The sequence below is a fragment of the Choristoneura fumiferana genome, chromosome 24, assembly GCF_025370935.1.
Source record: "Choristoneura fumiferana chromosome 24, NRCan_CFum_1, whole genome shotgun sequence".
NCBI lineage: Eukaryota > Metazoa > Arthropoda > Insecta > Lepidoptera > Tortricidae > Choristoneura > Choristoneura fumiferana.
Genome location: NC_133495.1, coordinates 13,811,572 through 13,821,449, shown reverse-complemented (window position 1 = coordinate 13,821,449; position 9,878 = coordinate 13,811,572). Strand labels below are relative to the sequence as shown.

The following is a 9,878-nucleotide window of genomic DNA, read 5'->3' as shown; positions in this document are numbered from 1 at the left end:
GAATCGTCGAAATTAGTACCACGACGTTTATATCTCAGAGCTGAGTCTCAATGGTTTACAGGTGAATGAAAGACCGATATTGTCTCTTGGTCCGAAACTGAAACGCTAAGTCGTGAAAGGGATGCCGCTATATGCAAACCAAATTTTGTATACTAAAACCTCTTTATTTTGCAAAACCATAACTCTATGTCATTCCGTGTTCTTAGCAACCGTTGTGTTGATTACAAATAAAATGTTTACGCTGTCACTAATCGACGAGTCTCTTTTCTCACTGAAAAATCAATGAGGAGTTAAGAAGCACAATGTCGTGAGTACCTACGAAGTCCGAGACAAAGTCCAAGAGCCCGCATCCAAGCACGACAACGTGCAGGCTCGCCGCCCCAGAGACCCCGGCGCCGGCAACGCGAGCCCCCATGTCGCAAGAGACGGCTCGCCGGGCCTTAAGAAATAGCTCGGGAGAAAAATGAGACCTTGCGCGCAGGACTGCAAGAAATTAGGAATGAAATTAAAGCAGTCAAGGAGTTACTGCAAGCAAGGTGAGGAGCATTTTTTTGATTAGTTACCAATTTGATAGTCTCCCATTACAAACAAGCAATTCAATTGTGTGTGTGTGTTGAATGTGTACTTATTAGGTTTCTCGATACCTACGACTGCGCTAAAGTTTTTGGAAGAAAATTTGGTATGTAGAAAATATTATGCCTTCGTAAGTCGTTTCATTGTAAAAAAAAACGCCATTCAAAAGACTGAACGAAAGTCGGTCACTCATGTTCTGCTATGTCAATGTTTTTTTTATGTAAGTACCATGTTTTTTTTTGTTTTAGGTTACCAGTTCCAGAACTGCCCCCAACGCCAAATTTAAATCTACCATAACCATATAATTTCAAGATAAGTTAGCCTGAATTGTCTTGACAGGTTCTCTAAAAATCTATCTAAATTCTCGTTGATAAATTTACTCGAATTCAGTTTCTAATATAAAGTTAAATGGTCAAACTGTTGAATTTGTAAAATCAACAATATTTTTAGGAATAAGGCTCGATGCTAACCGATATGGCGACGGCACGGTTGGTGTATTTTGCTTACTTTAATAGCATTATTTTGTACGGCTTTATTTAATGGGATCTGCTGCAGACATTGAGTAAATTTTTATCTTACCAAAGAGAGCAATTAGAGAAATTTATAATTTGAAGACGCGTGAATCTTCTTTTAAGGAAACAGGTATCCTAACCCTGCCGTCGCATTATGTTTTTGAAATAACCATGTATGTAAGGAAGAACATATGTGATTTTCCCACTAACGTCGATAACCCAAAGGCTACTAGAAACACAGGGAAGCTTAAGGTTCCATCTTACAGACTGGCTAAATATACCTCGTTGAGTTTCTTGCCGGATTTTTCTCAACAGAGGTTTTTCCGAACCGGTGGTAGATTTTTTTTGACATTAATAAGTGCTTGTTATAGCCTAAATTGAATAAAGATATTTTGACTTTGACTTTGAATTTTTGTAAATTAATTATTTGTGAAATAAAAATTAAAACAAACCAAACGTGTTCATTTTCTCCTTTACCTACACCTGTTATATAATACTAGCTTAAGCCCGCGACTTCGTCTGCGCGGATCTAGGTTATCACGCGGTGGCGCCTCTACCGGAATAAAAGGTATCCTACGTTGATCCTTCATACACAATACTTTTCACTGGCTCCTACACTAGGCGAGGCCTGTCCCGTAGGTAGCCAATTTCGCGAGAGTGAATACATAGTGACAGCATCTCAAACGTTCCGCTAGAGGCGCTGTTCGTGTTTCCATACAAATTGAGATTCTAACGCGAACGCGATCGAGACGTATTTTGTAACCGAAAACTTACACTAAGGGTACTGGCTAGGGGCTTGACTCTAATAATAAATAACTCATACACTCTCGTGTATATGAAATGTTTTTGGTGGGATTCTCATTACTATTTATAGTCTGCGGGGTCTTAAACATAATGTGTTAACAAAAATCGTTTTAGGTTTAGGTATTTATTTATATCATCGTGAGAAATGCAACACAAGGATTATCTCCCTTCCCATAATCGGCGAACAAGGCGATTCCTTATGGCTGTACCGAGTCGCAGTTGTGGGTTGCTTCTTTCCGTCTCATCAATGACAACTGCGTCCTCGAGCAGTGGCTCGGTAGCCGCCTGCTGCAGACGGCGATTGTGGTATCGAGGCAAGGGTCCCAAATCTAAAATGGGCAGATTTGCTGTAGGTATTGCAAATATTGTGCAATATAGCACAAGCATTTATAATTGAGCCAGCAACTTCTGGGCTGTAATTCAACACTCGATGGCCACTAATGCACCGAAAACGAGTTTTAAGAACTCCTAAAGTCCTTTCAACTACGTTGCTGTTGACTGTACATACTAACAGATAATAGGTTTACTTACAGGGTTTTTGTCTCATTCCTCTCTTCCAGAGTAGAAGGGAAGACAATATACTTCCTCCTCATTTGAGGAGTATTTAAACAGGCTGTTATTTGCGCAACAACAGATGATACTGTTTGCTGCGCCAAAGAATGCGCACCTATATCACCTATGGGTCTTTGATACGACCCGACAGCATATAACGACAGCGTAGTCAATACCTACAATAATCAAGTATTTCGAATAAGTACTTTTGCCAAAGCATAACCTAGTTAAAGTTACAAATGTGCATATACGTAAGGCGTAATGAAGCTAATAATTATGAGTTTACCTTCGTCTCTAGATCTAAGTCAGTAGACCTCACAGGTTCTTTTGAGCAATGGCCTTAGCTCCTTACAGAGGTCTAGAGTCAGCTCTTTCGACAGGCGATATCTTCGAATGAACTCTAAATCCCCGAGTTCAAACGGATTGTTTTCCTTGCGATTACGGAGCCTATTTTTTTTTTCGCCCTGTATTTTCCATGAGATCGCATTCCAAAAATTCCAAAAATAATAATTCCTTCGACATCTGAAAAACTACCGACAACTGTGTTTTAACAGATTGCGGATTTTTCTATGTTGAACTAACACGCTATGCACATACTAAAGTTGTTAGGTATTTGCACCGTAAAACACTGAATTCGTTTTATTTCATTAGTTGAAGTTGAAGCGATCCAAAAGAATTGTCAGAATGAGTAACTTATACTGAATCGCTAAATTTGACACTGAAGCGATTCAATTCCCACTCAAGTTAAGCGTCATGGTACGAAAACCGCTTGAAGTGAGTGAATGAAAATGTCTGTATCGCTGTCGCTGAACCGTGCTTGAACTGAATCGCAAAAGTAACGTCGTGGTACGAAATAGCGATGCAGTTCAATTTAGAGCCTAAACTGGATCGCATTAAGAGAGCGTGGTGACAATACAGGGAACATATAATATAAAGTCAATCACGGATCAGTTGGGTTCATGCACAGATATAGATTACACTAGATAACGCAAACACCTCAATCTGTATGAAAACCAACCGTGTCACTTTTTTATATCTACTGTGACGTCTTAAGAGCAAATTAGCGATGTGAATTCCCCAATGTCCGCGCAAAATCGATTCAAATGCGCCGCCCGCCCGCGCCGTGGTGCTCAGTCATGATTAGTCAGTAAGGGTCAGTCTTTGTATGAGGCCAGGGTTCGGACACGCGAAGTAGATGCATTTGCGTAATCTAGTGCAATCTATATCTGTGGGTTCATGTAAAAAAAAAACTTCGAAAAAAATAGCAAATACAAATAATTTATTGAATCAGGCGTTACTTTGCGGAGGTCCATATCAATGAACTAAAATAATTTCCTTGCTCACCCGCGACCTTACGATAGTTAAGCTTATGCAAAATATGCGTGTTCATGCAGTTCCTCCACCTCCACACTGTAAGAACACACACAAATCACACAAACCCATCTATCACCACCACCACACTACACAGACGCGTTTCGAACTCAACCAGAGACTCCATACTGCTTTCTTATATATACTGTGCTAGCACTATTCCACGCACGTCTAAAATATGGTACCAGCTTCGCAGGTACATACATTTCAAAATACAAGAATTCTAGGGTGGGGTGATAGAGCAGCAGGGCTACTACGAAACTCTTCGAAACTCGAAGTTCGTGTCGTGCGGTCCCACTGACACTTATACTATTTAATACGAGAGCGAGAGGAGAGGATAGGTAAGGCAGCTTTACCACGCACGTCTAAGTATAAACTTTAGTTATTTACATTCTGATGATAATTGAGTTATTAAATAATTTGGGTAAATCCAAGTGGTCGTGATAGGGTAGAAGTTATCTTGCAAGGTTAAGTGAAACTCGGAGTAAATAAAAGTAAAAATGCTTAGTAGCGACATCTCTTGTCTAGGTGAGCGGTTAGTTTCGAAAGAATATGACGTCTGTCGACGCAACATAGATCTATGTCGCTAGTGCTGCTGCTTAAGTAGCATAGTAGAAATAAGCAACCTGAGATATGTATGCATAGGAAAAATTCGTGTCTAGATTCCTGTCCAGCAGTGGTGTAGGGGTTATAGCGCGCAGCACGGAATGCTGAGGACCTGGGTTCGATTCCCAGTGCTGGTCTCTCTTTCTGGTTTTTTCTGTGCATCCATGTCTCAGTTTGTACTTTCGACACTTATGAATGTCAAAAAAATCTACCACCGGTTCGGAAAAACCTCTGTTGAGAAGAATCCGGCAAGAAACTCAACGAGGTATATTATTTCCCATGGGAGAGGGGGGACCCGGGGGACAATATTCTAACGCCGGCGCCCCACGGCGTGTCGAGTTACAACTGTCGTGTTAAATTTAGTTGGAATATTGTGACAAGGTTCCATAGTGGCCCAGAAATCAAATTAATTGACTGCACTACTGTAGGTACACATATGTATGCAATCATTCAAACGAATCACTTGGAATAGGTAAATAGGAATGGCACACAAGGCAATTGAAATAAATAACATGCGTGCAAGACACAAGTAGAATGCTTAAAAGATATTTATGACGGCAATTGGAAGATTACCCTTCTTGGACTGTTTTGCTTAAAAGTGTTAAACACACTTTACAAAAATCTTAGGAAAAAGATACCTACATAATGCACAAACATAGTCAGGCAGGTATATGGATAAATAAAAATACCTCATCATCCCAGCCTATATACGTCCCACTGCTGGGCACAGGCCTCCTCTCAGATTGAGAGGGCTTGGGCCGTAGTTCCCACGCGGGTCCAGTGCGGATTGGGAACTTCACACACGCCATGCTTCGCAGGTTTGTGCAGGTTTCCTCGCGATGTTTTCCTTCACCGTAAAGCTCGTGGTAAATTTCAAATGTTATTTCGCACGTGAATTTCGAAAAACTCAGAGGTGCAGGCCGGGGTTTGAACCCACGATCCTCTGCTTGAGAGGCCATAGGTCAAACCACTCGGCCACACCACGGCTTTCAAACCACTCGGCCACCACGGCAAATACTTAGCAGTACAGTTAAAGCAAACTGATTCATGTGCCAGGGTGGAACGTTTTAATAATCAATTTCACTATTACAAGCTTTTATTTAACTTGCAATGTATGTATGTATGGAATGTGCGGGTCAACCAGTAGGCGGATGGACTTGAAATTGGTATGCTTATGTAAATCTGGTGACAATACAATAATCTGGTAGTGACATCCTGGTGGTCCAGCCAGGACCGTCCCTGCAGGACAGAACTCCTCAATGGTTTATGGCATCGACTTGAAATTTGGTACGAAAATGTAGTATGACCCCTTTTTAGGGTTCCGTAGCCAAATGGCAAAAAACGGAACCCTTATGGAGTCGTCATGTCTGTCTGTCTGTCCGTCCGTATGTCACAGCCACTTTTTTCCGAAACTATAAGAACTATACTGTTGAAACTTAGAAAAAAAACCCTAAATTTTGGGGGTTCCCCATACTTCTGCAATACCCTAGTGTTGCAGATGTTTATGGGCGGTGGTGATCTCTTACCATCAGGAGACCCACTTGCTCGTTTGACAACCAGTCGAATAAAAAATAAAAAAAAAAAAAAATACTTAGAACTGAAACTAATTTTTTTTCATCAAACCCATACGTTTGGGGTGTCTATGGATAGGTCTTCAAAAATGATATTGAGATTTCTAATATCATTTCTTTCTTAACTGAATAGTTTGCGCGACAGACACTTCCAAAGTGGTAAAATGCGTGCCCCCCCCCCCACCCCTGTATTTTCTAAAATAAGAGAATGATAAAACTAAAAAATATATATTTACTTGCCCGATTTTTGTTTTCAGGGATAAGTTCGCTTTTGCTCTCCTCTCTGTGTACTTATTTGTTTTTGTATTTTTTATTTTTATCTGCAATAAAGAGTTTACATACATACATACAAGTTGCCCCCACCGGGATTCGACCCCAGGACTTTTAGTTTCTCAGTCAGGGTCACTACCACCGGTCATCAATCAGAGGCCCATTTCACAAAGCTACAAGCTACAATTTACAAGCGGTAGTCTCTTTTCAATGCCTACTGTTAAACAAGACTACCGCTTGTAAACTGTAACTTGTAACTTCGAGAAATAGGGCATTGGTCTTTTTTTTATTCGACTGGATGGCTAACGAGCAAGTGGGTCTCCTGATGGTAAGAGATCACCACCGCCCATAAACATCTGCAACTCCAGGTGTATTGCAGATGCGTTGCCAACCTAGAGGCCTAAGATGGAATACCTCAAGTGCCAGTAATTTCACCGGCTGTCTTACTCTCCACGCCGAAACACAATGGTGCAAGCACTGCTGCATCACGGTAGGATTAGCGAGCAAGATCCACAACATCCTTGCACAAGGTCTAATCACCAGCAAAAAGGTCGTTGGCCTTCAGTGAATAAAAGACAAAAGTAAGTATTCGAAGCATCCCTGGCTTGGTATTTATCTGATAATAATTCCGAAAGTTCTAAACGAGCTATGGAGAGAGCTATGCTTGGAGTTTCTTTGCGCGATAGAATCCAGAATACGGAAATTCGTGGAAGAACTAAAGTCACGACATGCAAATTGAAGTGGCAATGGGCAGGCCACATAGCTCGAAGAACAAATAACCGTTGGGGAGAAAATTCCTCGAGTGGCGACCACGAACCGGAAGACGAAGCGTTGGCAGGCCTCCCACCAGGTGGACTGACGACATCGTGAGAGTAGCGGGAAACCGGTGGATGCAAGTGGCGAGTTGTCGTTCATTGTGGCGTTCTAAGGGGTAGGCCTTTGTCCAGCAGTGGACGTCTTCGGGCTGATGATGATGGTGATGATGAATTCCAAAAGCGTCGTAAATCAGAGATATACAATAAAACTGTCGATGCAAATTGCGAACTAATTTCCCTAAGATAGTGGTGAAAATTAATTGCTTTTGAACAATGAGAATTAAGCGGCGTACCGTCATAAAATAACTGCAAATTATTATTATACTACCTAGGGCTAAGCCGTGGTGTCCTAGTGGTTTGACCTATCGCCTCTCAAGCAGAGGGTCGTGGGTTCGAACCTCTGAGTTTTTCGAAATTCATGTGCGGAATTACATTTGAAATTTACCACGAGCTTGGCGGTGAAGGAAAACATCGTGAGGAAACCTGCACAAACCTGCGAAGCGATTCAATGGTGCGCGCGAAGTTCCCAATCCGCGCTGGGCCCGCGTGGGAACTATGGCCCAAGCCCTCTTGTTCTGAGAGGAGGCCTGTGCCCAGCAGTGGGACGTATATAGGCTGGGATGATGATACCTAGTCCTTATCACTAGGTGTACACTCGAACCAACTGAATCGTGACTCACGTGGAACCTTTTCGTGACATCGCATTGGTTGACAGGGGAATTAATTACGACACTACTGTGAGAACGTTCTACAGTGGGTCAGAAATCAAATGGTTCGACTGTACATACATCCATGTCGAATAACATTTCTCTAGTAGTATAACCAAAAAAAATCCACAGATAGGTGGGCGTAGGTCACCACACAGTGGACGTCCCACGATGGCTATCAGCGCCGCGGCAGGACAACGCGGTGATGGCGGAATGACCTAGACGCGTTCTCCAGCGACTGCCCAGCAGTGGGACATTACAGGCTAATAAAAAAAGTTAAGACATGGGCTTAAGACATACTTTGGCTGCCTTAGATTCGGTTGAACGGCGAGCGATGAAACTCATCAGCGGGGATTCTATGGTGAGTTTTCGCCAACAGTGTCTTCGGCACCGCAAAAGAGTGGCTTTTCTCCAGGTTTTCTACAAGTTAAATTTCAGTGAATATTCGTCGAAGAAACTACACAATCCATTTTTTCTTCTTACTTTTAATTATTGTTCGTTGTAATTTATTTATTTCTTGGTTTGTTATAGTTATTTTTTTTCTCTTAAGTTTATTTGTGTATGTATAGATAAGTGGTTTATTTATTATATTTGTGTATCGTTCCGTGAGTTACAGACGGTTCTGGCAGAAAATCAGCGCTGCAGGCGTTTAACGCTTCAGCATAATGCTGAGTCAGCGACCGTTTCACTTTCGCGGGGACACACAACATTGTGTATATTGTATTTACTATTTTCATGTGTCTTTCTGTAATTTTTCTTATTTTATTTGAGTTACTTTTGCTGTATATGTGTGTCTTCTGTGTTAGTGAATAAATGTCTTCTTTCTTTCTTTCTTTACACGGTCTCATTCCGCCTACTCCTTTCTTTCACAGGATGAACTCAACCAGAGCTCATCATCAGAGCAACACAACCGTTGACCATGCTACCCGATGTTAGACTATGTAGCATGACAGGCACACATATGTAGCATGGGGAACGGTTGTGTTGCTCTGAAAATGAGCTCTGATTGAGTTCGAAACGGATCCATGTAGTGTTGATAGATGGGTTTGTGTGATTTGTGTGTGTTCTTACAGTGTGGAGGTGGAGGAACTGCATGAACACAAATTTCTTGCATAGGTAAACGTAGCTATCATAAGGTCGCGGGTGAGCAAAGTACTAATTGTTTTAGTTCATTGATATTATGGACCTCCGCAATGTAATGCCTGATTCAAGAAATTACTTACTTATTAGATTGTAGGAAACAATCACTGTTGAAAACTCGAGGCTTTTTTATCACACACACAAACATCGCGCCTGTATTGCCTAATGGGGTAGGCAGAGCACACGAAACGTTACCGCTTCGGGGCCACTTTTAGCAATTTTTCATCACACTTGCTCGTAAACAGTGTCATAACATGCAGGCTACCTTGGTTGCAACCCCCCAAATAAAACCCTCGACCTTAATGTGCTTGTCATGAAACCCGTGGTCGGTAAATGAGTCATTGCGCGTACACTTTTTCTTGTCATGAAGCCCAAGGTCGGTAAATGAGTCCGTGCCCGTACTGATGGTGCTGCGCATGGCGTAGCAGCAGGACCACATGCACACGCGGCTCAGGCACATGCTGCGGGAGGGGGAGGGCATGCAGCGCTGCCAAGAGCGCAGCCTAAGGTATCGCCAATATTTGGAACAATTATATTTTTTCTTTTAGAAATAAAAAAAATACTCGGAAATGTGATGAAAAACATTGTATGTCGCACGGGCGGTACTAGAATTACGAACATCGACTCATTAAAGCCCTCAGTCTTCGACTTCGGGCTTCTAATAGACTCTCGTTCGTAATTCCTTATTTACCGCCCTTAAGACACAATGTACTATTATTACTTATTTTATATTAAAGTTATCCCCTAAGGAACTCTAAAAAATATTCGGATATAATTTATACGTACAAAAAATATTATGTCAGGCTATTTTTATTTTACAAAGTTGACACATAAGGCCTTCTAAAAATACGCCGCAAAAAAGTGGCTTAACCCGTTTAGATCAGCGACTGTACATTTTCAAGATCAAGTAGGTACAATTACCGCCGCATGTTGATGTAATGACGTCAATCTGACATC

At 41.7% G+C, this 9,878-nt stretch overlaps 1 long non-coding RNA gene across 1 annotated transcript; it reads right to left on the bottom strand.

Moving 5' to 3' along the window:
• Window positions 1-2,458: 2,458 nt before the first annotated feature.
• LOC141441690 (uncharacterized) lies at window positions 2,459-3,043 on the bottom strand. The gene is made up of 2 exons (XR_012452837.1): window positions 2,728-3,043; window positions 2,459-2,617 (listed from the first exon to the last, which is right to left on the bottom strand). It is a non-coding gene; the product is annotated as an uncharacterized lncRNA (long non-coding RNA).
• Window positions 3,044-9,878: the final 6,835 nt, after the last annotated feature.